We start from the raw sequence: 19,372 nt of genomic DNA on the forward strand, positions 1-19,372 counted from the left end.
CTTGTGCCTCTGCACTCATAAAGAGTAGAGAAGATTATTCTAGTAATAAATACATATATTTTTATAATATATAACTTGTGTGGTGTCCTTTCATTTGATATTACAAGATTGCATATGGTATAACAGCTGGCTTCACATGCCCTCTTGAGTTTAGCCTAAAACTGCTTAGTCCATGCTACCCCTAGGATAGCTTGTCTATAAGGTTGACTTTACAACCACCACCATAAGGGATTGTTTGGACTGATACAAGGTGCCCACAGAATTGTGGACATCATACATCAGGCTAACTTCTCACAGGCGTGTAATTGTGTGGCACTGACTGGTATTTGAAGTGTATGTTGCATTGAGGGTGCATAGTGTGTGAGGGTGCAGAGTGTGTGAGGGTGCAGAGTGTGAGGGTGCAGTGTGTGTGGCCTAAAGTAGTGTGAGGGCGCAATGTGCGTGGCCTAAAGTAGTGTGAGGGTGCAGTGTGTGTGGCCTGAAGTAGTATGAGGGTGCAGTGCGCTTGGCCTAAAGTAGTGTGAGGGCGCAGTGCGCATGGCCTAAAGTAGTGTGAGGGCGCAGTGTGTGTGGCCTAAAGTAGGGCGAGTGTGCAGTGTGTGTGAGGGTGCAGTGTGTGTGAGAGTGCAGTGTGTGTGAGGGTGCAGAGTGTGTGAGGGTGCAGAGTGTGTGAGGGTGCAGAGTGTGTGACGGTGCAGTATGTATGACCTAAAGTAGTGTGAGGGTGCAGTGTGTGTGGCCTAAAGTACTTTGAGGGCGCAGTGTGTGTGGCCTAAAGTAGTGTGAGGGCACAGTGTGCGTGGCCTAAAGTAGTGTGAGGGTGCAGTGTGCGTGGATTAAAGTAGTGTGAGGGCACAGTGTGCGTGGCCTAATGTAGTGTGAGGGCGCAGTGTGTGTGGCCTAAAGTAGTGTGAGGGTGCAGTGTGCGTGGATTAAAGTAGTGTGAGGGCGCAGTGTGCGTGGCCTAATGTAGTGTGAGGGCGCAGTGTGTGTGGCCTAAAGTAGTGTGAGGGTGCAGTGTGTGAGGGCACAGTGTGTGTTGCCTAAAGTAGTGTGAGGGCTCAATGTGTCTGGCCTACAGTAGTGTGAGTGTGCAGTGTGTGATTGCGCAGTTTGTGATTGCGCAGTGTGTGTGGCCTAAAGTAGTTTGAGGGCGCAGTGTGTGTGGCCTAAAGTAGTGTGAGGGCGCAGTGTGTGTGGCCTAAAGTAGTGTGAGGGCGCAGTTTGCGTGGCCTAAAGTAGTGTGAGGGCGCAGTGTGCGTGGCCTAAAGTTGTTTGAGGTCGCAGTGTGCGTGGCCTAAAGTAGTGTGAGGGCGCAGTGTGCGTGGCCTAAAGTAGTGTGAGGGTGCAGAGTGTGTGAGGGTGGAGTGTGTGTGAGGGTGCAGAGTGTGTGAGGGCGCAGTGTGTGTGGCCTAAAGTAGTGTGAGGGCTCAGTGTGTCTGGCTAAAAGTAGTGTGAGTGCGCAGTGTGTGATTGCGCAGTGTGTGAATGCGCAATGTGTGTGGCCTCAAGTAGTGTGAGAGCACAGTGTGTGAGTGCGCAGTGTGCGAGTGCGCAGTATGAGAGTGTGCAGTGTGTGAGTGCGCAGTGTGTGTAAGTGTCAGTATAATGTACATGGTGCTCATGTAAATCACTCCAGTGCCTTCAGTTACACAAGTGAGGGCGCAGGACATGGCTGAAGCAGGGGGTTGAGTAAAACAGAGCATGGAAAAGGAGATGGTGGGTTTAAAAAAAAAACCATGGTGGCAAGCAGGTCAGGGGCTAATGGGTTAACACAACAAATGCATGCCTAAGGTAGAGCTGCGAGGCATTGCCTCGGGTCAAAAGCAGCTGGGGTGTTGTGTGTAAACAACAAGCTCTGGCATTGCACGGAGGGGAGCGGATTCCTTTGAAGTATAAACCAGCATGAGTGCAGAGAGAGGCTCACAGGCTGCCAAATGGTCTGCAATGTGCACGCGCTCGCACACATGCATTGTAGGCAATCCGCCTAAAAAAGCCTTTGGGTGCATTTTTTATATCCCCTACATAATATCTTGCCAACAAGCATTGCTAAAGCAATGCCTTACACGAGACCTAAAAACCACCTGAGGACGCTGGGGTTATTCCCTTTGTTACGACTCATCCACAAGAGGGGGACGTGATCAGTATACAGGACAAAAGGAGATCCCTCCAGATAATAGTGTAATATTTCTTCTCCCTTGGAAATAATTTATGGCTGATTAAGAGGACAGGGCGCTCAAGGCCTTCTTCTGTTTGTTGGGAAAGAACGCCCCCAGACCTACTTCTGAGGCATCTGTTTGTGGGATAAAGGGTTCCCTGAAGTTGGGTAAAATAAGGATAGGGCTGGACGTTGAAGCTTGCTTGAGCTCGTGGAATGCCTTTCTGGCGGCCTGTGGGGGATTTACCAGGTATTTGTTCCTTTTCTCTTTCTTCAGTAGGTCAGTTAGTGGTGCTGCTATTTCAGAATAATTGGATATAAACCGGCGGTGGAAGCCTAGTAAGCCATAAAAGGGATCTAATGCCTTTTTTAGTGGTAGGTAAGGGGGTGTCTAAGTTCTCACTTTCTCTTGTTGGGGAGCGATAGCCCATCCCCCAATAGATAGCCCAAATATTTGACTTTGGTGAATCCTATCCTGGACTTTTTGGAGTTCACGTGGAGCCCTTAAGTCCTAAGTGTTTGGAATACCTTCCAACAATGGACGAGCTGTTGTTCCCAGTTAGGGCTAAATATTATGATATCGTCTATGTAGGCTAAGGAGTACTCTTGCTGTTGGTAAAGAACTTTGTTCAAAAGTCTTTGGAACGTTGCTGGTGCTCCATGTAACCGAAAAGGCAGTACAGTAAACTTGTATAAGCCATTAGGGGTGCTAAAGGTGTTTTTTTCTTGGTCTTCCTGTTTAAGTGGTACCTGCCAATAGCCGTTTGTAAGATCGACTGCGGTTATATATTGGTCTTCGCCTAATTTCTCGATTAGCTCATCAACTCTTGGTAATGGGTATGAGTCAAATTTCGAGATGGCATTGACTGCTTGGAAGTCTATACAAAAACGGATGGAAACATCCGGTTTCTGAACTATGACCATGGGGCAGGACCAGTTACTGCTGGAAGGTTTTATGACTCCTAGTTGTAACATGCTCTCTATTTCGGCAGCAACTGCGTGCCGCCTACCGGCTTGTTTTCTGTAGGGGCGTTGTTTTATTACTTTGTTTGGTGGGGTAACAATTACATACTCGACTATTGTTGTTTTTCCAGGGAGGTCAGAAAAAATGGAGGAGAAGGACTCTAGAGGGCCTGAAGAGACACTTTTTGTTCTTCTGTTAGATGTTCGTTTATGGGCAATTGAATCACTGTTGAATGAATGGGTTTTGAGTCGGACAACACGTAATGGGTGTCTTTGGGGAGGGGTCCCAATCATTTCTTTAGCAGATTTATGTGGTATATCTGGGTTTTAGTTAAGGAAAGGCAAAACCGGTAAGTAGTGAGGCCTATCCTTTCAACAACTTCAAATGGTCCCTTCCATTCTGCCCGTTTATGGGGTATAGAGGAAGGTAGGAGTAGGAGCACACAGTCATGGACCTGTAACTGTTGACACTGCTTTCCTTTAAGTAAGGGATCTGCTGGCTTCTTTGAGCTTTTTCTAGATTGTCGTGAGCAAAATCTCACAGTTTCTGTATGCGTTTTCTTAGGCTTTGGGTGTATTCTAGAAGGTTTTGTGGGTCTTCTTGTTTCTCTTGTTCCCACACTTCTCTTGTCATTTCTAGCAAGGTTTGTGGCTGTCTCCCGTAAAGATATTCAAAGGGAGAACAACCCAAGCTTCTCTAAACCTGGCTTCTAATACCAAAGAGGGCAAGGGGCAACAACATGTCCCATTCTTTCCCGTCTGTGGTTAGCATTTTCTTCATGGTTTGCTCTAAGGTGGCATTATATCGCTCGCACAGACCACCTGTCTGAGGGTGATAGGCCGATGTTCCTATTTAGGTAATATTCAAGGATTTACATACTTGTTCCATTAAACGTGAAACAAAGGGGGTTCCCTGGTCAGTCAAAATCTCTTGGGGAAATCATACCCTCGAAAACCTTTCTAGTATTTTTTCACTGATAATTTTCGTGCTTGGTGTTCATAGGGGAAATGCTTCTAGGTATCGAGTTGCGTAATCGACAATAACCAGTATATAGATATATCCTTTTTTGATATTGGCAGAGGACCACTAAATCCATACTTATCCTCTAAAAAGGGTTATTGACGATTGGTAGAGGTTGTAAGAGGTTCTTGGTAGAGGGGGTTTATAGGGGTTCTTCTTCTGACATATTTCACACTCCCTGCAGTATTTATCTACATTGGCGAATAACCCTGGCCAATACAAATATCTCAACACAGACTGGGTTGTTTTTGAAGGCCCACTGTGACCTGCTAGAAGGTATGAATGTGCAAAAAATTATATTTGATCGCGAAATCTCTGGGGAACCACTAACTGTGGGGTAACGTCTTGTTTTCCTATCCGGTATAGTAAATTGTTTTTGATGATGAATAAGGGGAATGAGGACGGTATCACTGGGTTCTTCCCTTGTTGCCAGGCATTCTGAAGGGTGGGGTCTTGAAATTGAGCATACTGAAACGACCGGTCCAAAAGCCAGGGGGCTTGTGTGAGCAGCGTACCGGGGGTATAGAAGTCTTCCTCAGTGTGCCTTTGAGCAACAAGATGAATACTGGATTGTCTGTGCCCAAAATGAGTTGTTCAGGTAGGTTGTCCAATACTCCCACCCTAACCAGTAGAGTACTGACATTGGATAACTTGATGGGGATTTCGGCTACTGAATATGTTCTGATGTCTCCATGAACGCAGTAGATGGGTGTCTTTTTCTCCGGGCAGATCTGAAAGTCTTTCACCAGTGTGCTCTGTATGACGGACTGTCTACAACCCGAATCCAATAAGGATGTCGTGTTTTTTCCATTGAGTGTAAGACTTGCGTGGAAGCCAGAACCCATTTCTTCTGTATATAGGATGGTTTTGGGTATACAACTGACATCCATCGGTTATCCGTCGACTTCTTTTGGGGACAGGTCCTGACTATATGGCCTCACTCCCCACACTCGTGTTTTCTCCGCCTCGCGTTCCCGTGCTGCGTGTAGCTGGACCAACTACTGCCCAACCCTACGTCCTCTCCGCCCCCACCTTCTTGAAGCATGTATCCTCTGACATCCGTCCTCACCTCTGGCTTAAATGGGTCGCCTTCCGATTCCCCTCTCCTCTCTCTCCACTTCTTGCTGACAGCAAAGCGGCCAACTGGTAAAAGGGGACTGTGATTATAGGAGGGGAGAAATATATGAAGGTATGGCATGGCACTCCTTATCCTCTATCCCATTGTCTGCTACAGGTGCTACCTGACACCCGTCTTGCTCACAGGTTGGACATCCCTCCTCGCAGAGTGATTGGCAAGCAGCTGGGTTAAGGTTTTGGCATGGAGTGACCTTGCAATGATAGCAAGTGCTCCTCTGCCCCAACCCAGAAATGCTTGTTTATTTATTGCAAAAAGAATTCTTGTTCCCAGGCCAAGACCTTAGTCAGGCTGCCCTTGTTCATGATCTATTGATGCTGCTTCGCCTCAGGGACGAATAACAAACCGTCACATCTGCACAATGTATGTTCAGATCTTATGAGTTGGTCAAGGTGTAGTAATAGTGGTCTTAGCGATATCCCGTTTGGCCACCATGATGGCAGTACCCAGGAGGAGCTTGTCTGCCCAGGGTCCGTCTAGGCCGTCCATAACCCCCAGGAGTAGATTCAGGGGCTTGTGTGGCACCTCCCAGCCCAGGATGCCTTAAGCTCAGATTTCAATGCTTCCCAGTATGGGGTAAGAGGCGGACTCGTCCACACCAAATGGTAAAAGTCAGCCTGTTCCAACCCACAACGTGTACATGCTGGGGTGGCTATTAGGCCTGCCCAATGGAGACGACCGGGAGTGCGATATGCTCCACGAATGTAGTACAGCTGGACCAGGTGAAGCTTGGCTGAGGTAGTAATGGTTTTAGGAGCCATCAAGGCATCCCGCCAGTCCTCGTCTACCAGTGAACCCAACTAGGCCTCCCACTGGTGTCTGAGCAAGTCAAGTGTTGGACTTGTTAGGGAGCAATATATCCTTGATACCCCCTTTTCCCTAGATTCCCCATCATAATCTGTGCTTCCATTGGGCTGAATTCGAGAAGTGATGTGCCTACTTATCTTTATTTTGACCTGTGGTTTGTTACATTTTCTTGTTTACCTTATCTGAAAAATCCACATCTACGAGCCATTTAATTTAAAAGTCAGTCAAGCCCTATAATGCATCCGTTCTACTTCCGTCACAACCATCCCTTCCTGGTGTAATACTGAACCGTCTAGGGGCAGGCAGAAATAGACGGTCCCACGTAAGCAGAGGGGGGGTCATGATGATAGACTAGAGCGTTAAAACGCGTTGGGCTTCATAGAAAGACTGCCAAGATGTTTCATTTCGAGGTCAAGGTTGGAAATCGAATTCAGAACCCATAAAGCGCCTCTCACTTGTTGCCACAGCCTTACACCGCAACAGTAGTTGTCCATGTTGTAAGAATGTAGTGTAGTTCCTATTTTCCCAATAGGCTCTGCGCATTGGAATAACATAAACAGCAGTGTAGACATAGGACTTAGGTCATCTAGGTCTCTACTGACTATATTAGACTTAATTAGTTTTGCCAGCTAGCTCAGAGGTCACTGGAAACTTTCTCGAATGAACAGGAAGGAGTGAACTTCCCTGATTTGACAAGAAGGGATTCAGTTTCTGACAACCGCATAAACATGACAACTTTGCTCCCTCAGAATAAAGAGTGTATCTCTAGAGTCGTGTGAAAACAATTGACAGCTATGTCACTCAGTCAATCGTGCATACTTAGTTTCACCAGAGTGCAGAGAAGAGAGAGACTGGCGTTTTCAATAAAAAGGTGTTATTTTATTGAGCAGTCTTCTTTCTCATGCAAGAGAAATGAATTGCCACAATTGCAATACTTATTATAAAGTAAAGTGCGTACAGTAAATGGAGTATTATAAAATAATACTGTAAAAGCATTGATATGGTTTCTTAGCCATATGATACTTTAAAATGGATAAAATATATACATACATAAAAACATTGACTAACAGACTCAACTGGTACTTCTAAGATACGCCTACCCCAGTGTGCCTGACCTAAGCCTAATACGTGGGAAGGAGTAAGTAAGTAAGTAGCAGTTTTAAGTTAAAGTTAGGTGTTTTGCCAAGGATCGGAATCAAGAATTCTCTCTAAGGTTTTAATCAGCTCCGTACCTTGGTTATAGAATGAAGGAGGTCTTGTAACTCGCTTCTCAGGACTCAATCTCCCAGCAATCCGCGAGGGTAACTTGGGAACACCGGAGCTGGATTTCTCGGCGTGAGAAAAGGCAGCTTCTCCAGCGCGTCAAAAAGGGAGGGGCGGCTTCCTTCGGCTCTGGCAACAGCTGGGCTCTCTGACAAGTAGAACGTCGCTCTGCTCCCCACCACTGTGTGTTTGCTTAAGGCAACGTTGGTATATTTATACCTGAAAGGTGCCGGGTTTGATGTAAGGTTGGACATAAGACGTCACTAAGAACTAACAGTTCTTTCTGGACTCCAGGAGTTCTTGTGCAAATCAAAACAAAAGCAGGGGGTTTTCCCGGGCTGCTGGATGCTTGGTTTGTTTAAAGAACGCATTGTGCTTTCTAGGAGTCTATGGGAGTAGCCTTGCCGTGCTTTGGACTGCATGGGCTATTACTAAATATGGATATGATTCTTATGCCTTTATAAGGATATTATTTATTATAACCACATAAGGGCATGAATCGGGAATATCGAATTAGGGTCCTAGATAGAAATACAACAAGAAATGTTGGATACTATTTCATCTCAGGTAGACTGAAAACTCTTATGAGTAGCAACCTTCAAAAAAGAGCAACAGCTTTGAAGGAGCTCCTGGTACATGTTGTCTTGAATTGTAAAACTCACTAGGTGGTACGTTAACTTTGTCAACATACAACCTGACAGTCAGAGTATACATAAGCATATCATACCAATATGTTCTACGTAAGTAGGTTAATCAAGAAGCAGTCAATAATTACACATGCACTAATCTGCTTTCCCATTCTCCAGGTGATCAATAAGTGTCATATTTCCCTAATTGGGAATGTACCTTATAATTATTATGTGGAGACACCTCCCTGTTCGTCCCCAGTGTCGTAGTGTTCTGCTTCATCTGTTTCAGAGCCAAAGTCTGTGTCTGTTGTCACTCGGGAAGCAGGAGCTAGGAGTTGAGCACGGCAAGTGTTTAGTGTATCCTCAAATTTGTCATCCTTTCTGCTAAGGCGCATATGTGTCTCCTCAACTAGGGCCCAGTTGAGCGCATCTCTATGCCAAAGCGCAATCGTTGTGGCATGCCGGGACAGTCATGTGATTGCAATTCTACGTCATGCCAGTACCATAGGTGACTGACCAAATTTATAGGTTATCTTGCACCCTTCTGGCACCTAAAGAGGCCTAATAAACAGCATTTGGGTGTCAGCTCAATACTTAGTTGTGTAGCATGCACCATTTCTTCGACAGTTAGTTGCCAGAAGGAGTGTATTGCATCGCAGGGCCATGGTTAATGGTGTTGCAGCTCAAGCATATATCTGGGCAAGACACGACCATTCAATAAAGGTCTTGTGGCGTTAAGTAGGTTATTCGCAGAAAATTATAATGTATCAGTCGAAAATGGTCATTACTAGAAATCATACGTATTAGTTCACAGGCCCGCTGCCAGTCTTGATCTTCCATTGGAATGTCAAAGTCTAAATTCCAGGCCTCTCGGGCCCGTGAGTAGTGTCTACTGTATGTGATCGCATTGTTCTGTAAAGATGCATAATTTGGTGTCTACACGCACCATAGGTTAGCAGTATCTCAAGGGTTTGAGTATGCGGTGGAGCTGTCGCATTTCATGGCCAGGTGTGCTTAGTTGTGTCTGCCAAGCACCACATGTTGTTAAAATTGCGCTGGCTTAGACCAAACTCTTTGCGGGCATGTTTAAAGGCGATAAGTCTCATCTGGGTACAATTCACCCTATTGCTCGCATCCCCCCTCCCTCCATGCCTGGAAGGACATACTGAGTGCTATCTGCCTGATTGGTTTTAATATCCAGATTGGGAGCTCCCTATGAAATGGTGCGCACTTAAGTACTCTCACTACAAACCATTGCCATACTCTGGCCGTCTGTCGCACAATATATGGAGCATCTCTTGGTGTTCCCGATTCCATCCATTAACAGCTCTGGAAGACAACCAGCGTCCACCATTCCCGCCAAGAGCCGCATTTCCCAACTAGGGTCTGTGTTGAGCCATCGAGCTGCGTGTTGCAATTGGATGGCATAATATTAGGGGTCCAAATATGGGACCTCCAATCCCCCGCTGCATAAGTCCTGGTCAGTGTGGCCAAAGCCACTCTGCTATGTGTAATTGCCTTGTTGAAAGATTTAACAAGACCATGAAGGGCATGATCAGTGGATTTCCTGAAAAACTCAAAAGAAGATGGGATGTCTTACTTCCATGCCTGCTTTTTGCCTATTGGGAAGGACCATAGAAGGGAGTGGGGTCCTCCTTATTTTAGCTTCTGTTTGGGTTTCCTGCCGGGACCACTGTGCCTTGTGAAGGAGGGATTGGAGAAACCTCTTGTTGAACCTTAGCAGATATAGTGGACTATGTGCTTGGCGTTTGCTCCAGTATGTATGAGTACGTGGAAAAAGCAAGCAAAAACATTGAAGACAGCCTAGCTGCAGAAGCTCTGGTAATGCCAAAAGCCTGCTTATGGACCAGGATTCCCACCCCTCTAGAGCCAGATGTGAACTCAGCGTGAGCTACCATTTTAAAGCCCCATCTATCTAGTGCCTTGCATGTTGTTCCTGTCAAATGTGTTTCCTGGAGTAGAACAATCGAGGGCCCCTTGCGCTTCAGGTCCTACCAGCCCTCGTTTAATCTTATGACCCAACCCATTCACGTTCCACGAAATTATGGACAAGGGGGGCCCGGCTGAAGTGGTAACTGAGTGTTCGTCTCCCGCCCCGCATGTGGTGTATATCCTATGGTCAGTGACTACTGTTGATACCTGCTGTACATGACCTGCCCTGTGTGCGCATAGATTGTATAGTTGACACGTAAACTTGTTCCTTGAAATAACGTAACATATTAAACGTAAACATTGTAACAGTTGCTTCAAGAATCCTTGGCCCCTAATCCCAAACCCTGCCCTCCCCCCATCGGATCTGTGACTGTCCCCATCTCCAATTGCTCATTATGGCCCGATAAACAATTGTAGTCCCTGTAGAAAGTGGTCATTGTTCACCAGAGACCAAAACAAACCGAAACTTATCGCTATCAAAATCCCAACCCCCCACCCTGCCTCCCTGCCCGGCGGATACAGAACCATCCACCACCCCCAACTGAGCAAAGTGCTTACTTCCCAGAACAAAATGTAGTGTTCGTGAGGGTGAGACTACCGTGACTGTTATAGCCTCCTTCCCACCCATTAATGTCCATGCAGCGCTACCAACATCACGGTAGGTCCTACCTGTAGGAGTCTTCATAACTTGCCTGTGTATCACGTCCTTAATCGACCCATTGTAAGGAAGGTCAATGTAACAGTACCCACCACCCTGCGCTCACCGCCCAATCTCGGGCCGTGTCCATATCATAGTCTCCTACTGCTGTGTTGTGAAGCGTGGCAGCCTGTGAGGTCCTTAATCCTTAAAAAGTCAAGTCATAGCGTCACTTCAGTGATGCAGTTTGTTGTGGGCTTCTGTCTTTTCCATTATCGGTTATTATGTCTTGCGACTCGGTTCCTGGGTTTCCCTGTCTGCCGCCAGCCCTCCAACCAGTCTTGCGCATCTTTGGGCGATTAAAAAAAACACGTTTTTCCCTCCGCTTCAACATGCAGCTTCGCTGGGAAGAGCATTGAGTATTTGAGTTCTCTAGAACGGAGTTCCCTTTTCACTTCCGTGAAATTTCGTCGTTGTTGTGCCACCGCTGCCGTGTAGTCTGGATAGAAGGTGACCTCTGCGTTGTCAACTTTGACGTGTGGAGCCATTCGAGCTGTCTGCAGGATGGCATCGCGGTCGTGAAAGTTGAAGATTCTCGCTAAGATTGGATGCGGTGGTGCCCCTGGTTTTGGTTTCCCCCCTGACACCCGGTTGGCACGTTCTACTGAGAAATAATTTGACAGGCCCTTCGGTTGCAGCTTAGTTTGGATCAAATCTTCTACGAATAGGTCCTGTTGTTTCCGGTACACCCACCAGGCGTACGTTGTTGCGCCGTGAGCGGCCTTCCTGTTAGTCAAGTTTCGCCTTTAATAGCAGATTGTCATCTTCCAGTTTCTGTACTTTGTGTTTCAAGGCTGCCGTGTCGTCAGTTAGCCCCGATGTAGCTTTTTCCACCTCAATCAAAAGGTCTGACAACTTGGAAAAGTCCGCCCTTATCAGGGAGATATCGGTGGAGATAGTGCCCATTGAAGTTTGCATTGTGTGAAATGCCGCCATAACGTCTTTCAGGGTGACCTGTTCGGCGTCACCAGGCGGGTTGGTCGTCTGGGATGATGTGCGTGGTGCTTCGTTCGGTTGACCATTCTGGGGTTCTTTTACATAGGCATATTTTTCCAAGTGCGGAGGCTGTTGCACCTGCCCGTCATGGTACTTGATCGCAGTGGACACGCACCCAAAAATTTGTGAGGACAGGAGAAGAGCCCCGTTTGCCAACTGTTCCTCGATGTGTTGTACAGTGTGTTCCTTGGTGACTCCAGGAACGCGTGTGGGCCTGTGTTGCGCTGGGCTGGTCCGCTGTGTAGAACCAGCGGCCTGTGGTACCTCCAGCTCCTGTCTTTCAGCTGTGGAACTGCTCCCTATAGCCCCGTTAAGCTCGTGAGACAGCGCCGGATGTCTTCGCACAGTGCTATCTAGGCCCCTTAAAATGCCTGCTGGTGTCACTGATTTGCAGCTAGTGCTGCGTGTGGGGCAGGTGAGCGGGCTGGTGTGCTCAGTGGTGGTAACAGAGAGGCCAGTGGTTCCAGGAAGCCGCCATTTTGTGCCGCCGTACTGCGGCGTCCCCAGTCCACAGTCCCTGCCCGGTAACGTCGGGTTTTCAGTCAGAGCCCCCTCGCTGCCTCCTCCAGCAGTCGCCAGTACCTTGTAGTCCAAGGATGTCCTGTGGGCGCAGCCGCTTCCGTTTTGGTTTTTACCGCCTTTATTCTGTGTCCAGGAGCAGTTCTTGTCTGGTCATCTGTATGCCGGGCCGCCGTGAAACTTTAGTCCCCGGCTTCCGTAGTGCTGTTAGGCCCCGGTTGCACTGTCTCGTAGCCGCTTGAGTTTTAGGAGTCTGGAGTAGCCGATTGCTTCACCGGGAACCGGAAGATCTCCCGTTTTATACAGCCGTAGCAGCGTCTGCTGAAGTCAGGATTATTGTGCGGATTGTCGGGGAAGGTGCCCTGCAGTCACGGAGCTCTGCTAGAACGCAGCCATCTTTCTCGGCCGGTAGCCACGCCGAGAAGTGTTTTTTTATTCGTTTTTTTCTTTGTTCCTTGTTAGATTCATAATTACTTATCCCATGTTAGGATGAGTTTGTCCACGCTTTTTGGCTATTCCGCATACAACACCTCGGTGGAGCAACCTGGAGAAATTACCGTTACAGGAGGCCGTTGAGTTTTCTTTAGACCTATCTGCTGGCTTAGCAAAGTTGCATGATCGTCTTTTTTTTTCTTTTTTATCTCTCTAAGCTCTGGGGCACTTAGAAGCTGTATCTTTCATTTGGCTTATCAAATAAGAGGAGGAGCTGATTTATATTGATCAATGCACTTTGTCCACCTGTTATAATTCTGTTGAGGCTTTCTGATCCCCTTCGTGGGACCAAGTGATGATGTAATTTTTGCCTGTGGAAAAAAAAATGAATAAACAAATTTTTGACATAAATCAGGTGGCAGGCCAAGGCTCCTCTGTGCTCCTCTGTGCTCTGCAGTAGCCGCCGCACGAGCAGCACCGGCAGCGCTTTAGCACTGCGGTGCTGGCAGCGGCCGTTCCAGCCTCCATCGCAGATCCGTAGAACTTAAAGCGCCCATATAACAGGACGCGGGTGAAGCGGGAACCGGTCACAAAACAAACCCTGGCAGTCGTCCCAGGCTCCGCTCCGCTTGCTCATAAACTCCTCCTCGGCTCGGCCCCTCGGCTCTAATCGATACGCTCTGCACTCAACACCGAATCACAGGCAGACAACAACTGTGAACACCAACAGAGGGAAGAAATGTGTGTTTCCCCCAGTTAGTGAAAAAAACCAGCATAAGTCCTGGCTGCTTCTGCTGCACCCAGAGTCTTATGCGTCTTTTCAGTCTAAGTTTTCTGTCTGGAAAAAGATTGTGTCCTGGTTTTCTGCACCCATTAAATCCAGGTGCAGAAAAAGGTGGATTAAAATGAACACATGAAAGTACGCCTTAATTTCATTGCCCTTGATTCACACTCTGGACCATAGTTGAGGGATAGGTCTAGGCCCGGGGTCTCCAACCGGTCGATCGCGAGCTACCGGTAGCTCGCGGAGACCCCGGGAGTAGCTTGTGTAGCCCTTCATGGGCTATTTACTTTTCCGGCTGCATTTGCCCGCCCTCACCCATACCAGCCGCTCGGATTGGAGCTTAGCTGATGGTGGGGGTGGGTGAAGAGGATGACGCTCCTCTCCTGGTGCTGCAGACTCTTCTTGTGAGAGTATGACCCCTGTGACATCATCGAGGGCAGAACGGCACAAAAAACAATGTAAACAGAGGGCAGAAGGGCACGAAAAACAAGTGGAAAACGAGTGAAACAGAGGGCAGAAGGGCACGAAGAACGAGGGAAACAGAGGGCAGAAGGGAACGAAAAACGAGGGGAAACAGGGCAGAAGGGCATGAAAAATGAAGGAAACAGAGGGCAGAAGGGCACAAAAAACGAGGGAAACAGAGGGCAGAAGGGAACGAAAAACGAGGGGAAACAGAGGGCAGAAGGGCATGAAAAACAAGGGAAACAGAGGGCGGAAGGGCATGAAAAACAAGTGGAAAACGAATGAAACAGAGGGCAGAAGGGAACGAAAAACGAGGGAAACAGAGGGCAGAAGGGCACGAAAAACAAGTGGAAAACGAGTGTAACAGGGCAGAAGGACACGAAAAACGAGGGAAACAGAGGGCAGAAGGGCACGAAAAACAAGTGGAAAACGAATGAAACAGAGGGCAGAAGGGCATGAAAAATGAGCGAAACAGGGCAGAAACGCACAAAAAACAAGGGAAACAGAGGGCAGAAGGGCACGAAAAACAAGTGGAAAACGAATGAAAACAGAGGGCAGAAGGGCCCGAAAAACAAGTGGAAAACAAATGAAACAGAGGGCAGAAGGGCCCGAAAAACAAATGGAAAACGAGGGCAGAAGGGCACGACAAACGAGGGAAACAGAGGGTAGAAGGGCACAAAAAACAAGGGGAGAACTGGTGAAACAGAAACAGAGGGCAGAAGGCCACAAAAAACGAGAGAAACAGAGTGCAGAAGGGCACGAAAAACGAGGGAAACAGGGCAGAAGGGCACAAAACAATGGGAAAAGGAGTGAAACAGAGAGCAGAAGGCCACAGAAAACAAGGGAAACAGGGCAGAAGGGCACAAAAAACAAGGGGAATACGGGTGGAACATAGGGCAGAAAGGCACAAAAACGAGGGAAACAGAGGGCAGAAGGGCACAAAAAACAAGGGAAAACGAGTGAAACAGAGGGCAGAAGGGCACAAAAAACAAGGGAACAGAGGGCAGAAGGGCACAAAAAATGAGTGAAACAGGGCAGAAGGGCACAGTAAACGAGTGAAACAGGGCAGAAGGGCACAAAAAACAAGGGGGAAACGAGTGAAACAGAGCAGAAGCCACAAAAAACAAGGGAAAACAAGTGAAACAGAGGGCAGAAAGGCACAAAAAAACGAGTGAAACGGAGGGCAGAAATGCAAAGTATGGGCTCTGATGAAACTAGGCTTAAAGTCAATGAAACTGGGCGTGGGGGGGTCTCTCGGGAAAATGCGCGAGTTGCTCCGGGTTCAGTAGCTCACGACGATTTTCACTTGCCAGAAGTAGCTCTGACTACACAAAGGGTTGGAGACCCCTGATCCAGGCATAGTCATCGCAGCACACAATAGATTTGATTCAGGCAGAGTCCAAAACTCATAAGTCAGGAAACCAGATACAAGTAGGTGGTAACTCAGGGCAGGGGAAAACGCCTGTTGTCCGTGGAGGAGTCATTCCCTTCCCAGAAATCTGCATTATAAAATCATTAATAGTATATAGTTTTTTAATATCTGTTTGGTGCCAGTCCATATGACTTTCAAATCTGCCTTTGGGATTCGATGTTGCAACTCCATAGGGTACATTTATTCTTTGTGAGCTTAATAAAATGTTGAAAATTCTACAAATCCTCACTCTTACATCCAAGTACTCTCATGCTACCATTCTACACTCTGCTCTGTCTGAAATACAGCTCTACACTTTCAAAATTCTGCATTGATTTGGCTTGTAAATTATATTTTTGGAAATGTACATGTATTAACTATTTAATTTTAATACTATAGGTGATTGAAATTACGGACGAAAAAAGCACGATTTACCACCAGGCAACTGAATGTCAGTGCCATAAGAAGGATTATTTTGAAAAACTGAAGAACATCCAGCATTCTACGTTTAAACAATTTCCAAAAATCTAAGTGTGGCGAGGAAAGTACTATACCTGTAAGTGAAGTCTCTAATTTTGCATTTCATTAACCCAGAGCAAAGCCATATCTGTGCACACAATTATTTACAACAAGGGGTGGTGATGGACAGAGTCTCTGAATTAAGCAGAGTACTCTCACCCAGTCAAGAGATCAGGGCTAGATCCAACACCGTTTTTTAGCTCATTGCACCATCCCAGTTTCAGAACCTGGCTGTATGCAAATTAGTCTGTCCCTGGCCCAGTGCATCATGGGAACAGGGCAGACCAGACTACAAAAGCCAATTCTTACACTGGGAAGGAAACAAGCTTCCGGGGACCGGTTTCTGCCATTTCAGGCGTCTTCGGCCCGGCTTGCTTGAATCCTGATGGTGCAATGAGCAAGGGACTCACATCTGAGTATGCCCTTCCACGCTTAGGGTGGACAAAATTATTTACAACAAGGGGTGGTGATGGACAGAGTCTCTGAATTAAGCAGAGTACTCTCACCCAGTCAAGAGATCAGGGCTAGATCCAACACCGTTTTTTAGCTCATTGCACCATCCCAGTTTCAGAACCTGGCTGTATGCAAATTAGTCTGTCCCTGGCCCAGTGCATCATGGGAACAGGGCAGACCAGACTACAAAAGCCAATTCTTACACTGGGAAGGAAACAAGCTTCCGGGGACCGGTTTCTGCCATTTCAGGCGTCTTCGGCCCGGCTTGCTTGAATCCTGATGGTGCAATGAGCAAGGGACTCACATCTGAGTATGCCCTTCCACGCTTAGGGTGGACAAAATTATTTACAACAAGGGGTGGTGATGGACAGAGTCTCTGAATTAAGCAGAGTACTCTCACCCAGTCAAGAGATCAGGGCTAGATCCAACACCGTTTTTTAGCTCATTGCACCATCCCAGTTTCAGAACCTGGCTGTATGCAAATTAGTCTGTCCCTGGCCCAGTGCATCATGGGAACAGGGCAGACCAGACTACAAAAGCCAATTCTTACACTGGGAAGGAAACAAGCTTCCGGGGACCGGTTTCTGCCATTTCAGGCGTCTTCGGCCCGGCTTGCTTGAATCCTGATGGTGCAATGAGCAAGGGACTCACATCTGAGTATGCCCTTCCACGCTTATGGTGGACAAAATTATTTACAACAAGGGGTGGTGATGGACAGAGTCTCTGAATTAAGCAGAGTACTCTCACCCAGTCAAGAGATCAGGGCTAGATCCAACACCGTTTTTTAGCTCATTGCACCATCCCAGTTTCAGAACCTGGCTGTATGCAAATTAGTCTGTCCCTGGCCCAGTGCATCATGGGAACAGGGCAGACCAGACTACAAAAGCCAATTCTTACACTGGGAAGGAAACAAGCTTCCGGGGACCGGTTTCTGCCATTTCAGGCGTCTTCGGCCCGGCTTGCTTGAATCCTGATGGTGCAATGAGCAAGGGACTCACATCTGAGTATGCCCTTCCACGCTTAGGGTGGACAAAATTATTTACAACAAGGGGTGGTGATGGACAGAGTCTCTGAATTAAGCAGAGTACTCTCACCCAGTCAAGAGATCAGGGCTAGATCCAACACCGTTTTTTAGCTCATTGCACCATCCCAGTTTCAGAACCTGGCTGTATGCAAATTAGTCTGTCCCTTGCCCAGTGCATCATGGGAACAGGGCAGACCAGACTACAAAAGCCAATTCTTACACTGGGAAGGGAACAAGCTTCCGGGGACCGGTTTCTGCCATTTCAGGCGTCTTCGGCCCGGCTTGCTTGAATCCTGATGGTGCAATGAGCAAGGGACTCACATCTGAGTATGCCCTTCCACGCTTAGGGTGGACAAAATTATTTACAACAAGGGGTGGTGATGGACAGAGTCTCTGAATTAAGCAGAGTACTCTCACCCAGTCAAGAGATCAGGGCTAGATCCAACACCGTTTTTTAGCTCATTGCACCATCCCAGTTTCAGAACCTGGCTGTATGCAAATTAGTCTGTCCCTGGCCCAGTGCATCATGGGAACAGGGCAGACCAGACTACAAAAGCCAATTCTTACACTGGGAAGGAAACAAGCTTCCGGGGACCGGTTTCTGCCATTTCAGGCGTCTTCGGCCCGGCTTGCTTGAATCCTGATGGTGCAATGAGCAAGGGACTCACATCTGAGTATGCCCTTCCACGCTTAGGGTGGACAAAATTATTTACAACAAGGGGTGGTGATGGACAGAGTCTCTGAATTAAGCAGAGTACTCTCACCCAGTCAAGAGATCAGGGCTAGATCCAACACCGTTTTTTAGCTCATTGCACCATCCCAGTTTCAGAACCTGGCTGTATGCAAATGAGTCTGTCCCTGGCCCAGTGCATCATGGGAACAGGGCAGACCAGACTACAAAAGCCAATTCTTACACTGGGAAGGAAACAAGCTTCCGGGGACCGGTTTCTGCCATTTCAGGCGTCTTCGGCCCGGCTTGCTTGAATCCTGATGGTGCAATGAGCAAGGGACTCACATCTGAGTATGCCCTTCCACGCTTAGGGTGGACAAAATTATTTACAACAAGGGGTGGTGATGGACAGAGTCTCTGAATTAAGCAGAGTACTCTCACCCAGTCAAGAGATCAGGGCTAGATCCAACACCGTTTTTTAGCTCATTGCACCATCCCAGTTTCAGAACCTGGCTGTATGCAAATTAGTCTGTCCCTGGCCCAGTGCATCATGGGAACAGGGCAGACCAGACTACAAAAGCCAATTCTTACACTGGGAAGGAAACAAGCTTCCGGGGACCGGTTTCTGCCATTTCAGGCGTCTTCGGCCCGGCTTGCTTGAATCCTGATGGTGCAATGAGCAAGGGACTCACATCTGAGTATGCCCTTCCACGCTTAGGGTGGACAAAATTATTTACAACAAGGGGTGGTGATGGACAGAGTCTCTGAATTAAGCAGAGTACTCTCACCCAGTCAAGAGATCAGGGCTAGATCCAACACCGTTTTTTAGCTCATTGCACCATCCCAGTTTCAGAACCTGGCTGTATGCAAATTAGTCTGTCCCTGGCCCAGTGCATCATGGGAACAGGGCAGACCAGACTACAAAAGCCAATTCTTACACTGGGAAGGAAACAAGCTTCCGGGGACCGGTTTCTGCCATTTCAGGCGTCTTCGGCCCGGCTTGCTTGAATCCTGATGGTGCAATGAGCAAGGGACTCACATCTGAGTATGCCCTTCCACGCTTAGGGTGGACAAAATTATTTACAACAAGGGGTGGTGATGGACAGAGTCTCTGAATTAAGCAGAGTACTCTCACCCAGTCAAGAGATCAGGGCTAGATCCAACACCGTTTTTTAGCTCATTGCACCATCCCAGTTTCAGAACCTGGCTGTATGCAAATTAGTCTGTCCCTGGCCCAGTGCATCATGGGAACAGGGCAGACCAGACTACAAAAGCCAATTCTTACACTGGGAAGGAAACAAGCTTCCGGGGACCGGTTTCTGCCATTTCAGGCGTCTTCGGCCCGGCTTGCTTGAATCCTGATGGTGCAATGAGCAAGGGACTCACATCTGAGTATGCCCTTCCACGCTTAGGGTGGACAAAATTATTTACAACAAGGGGTGGTGATGGACAGAGTCTCTGAATTAAGCAGAGTAC

The sequence above is a fragment of the Lissotriton helveticus genome, chromosome 1_2 (genome assembly GCF_964261635.1).
Source record: "Lissotriton helveticus chromosome 1_2, aLisHel1.1, whole genome shotgun sequence".
In the NCBI taxonomy this organism is placed as follows: Eukaryota; Metazoa; Chordata; class Amphibia; order Caudata; family Salamandridae; genus Lissotriton; species Lissotriton helveticus.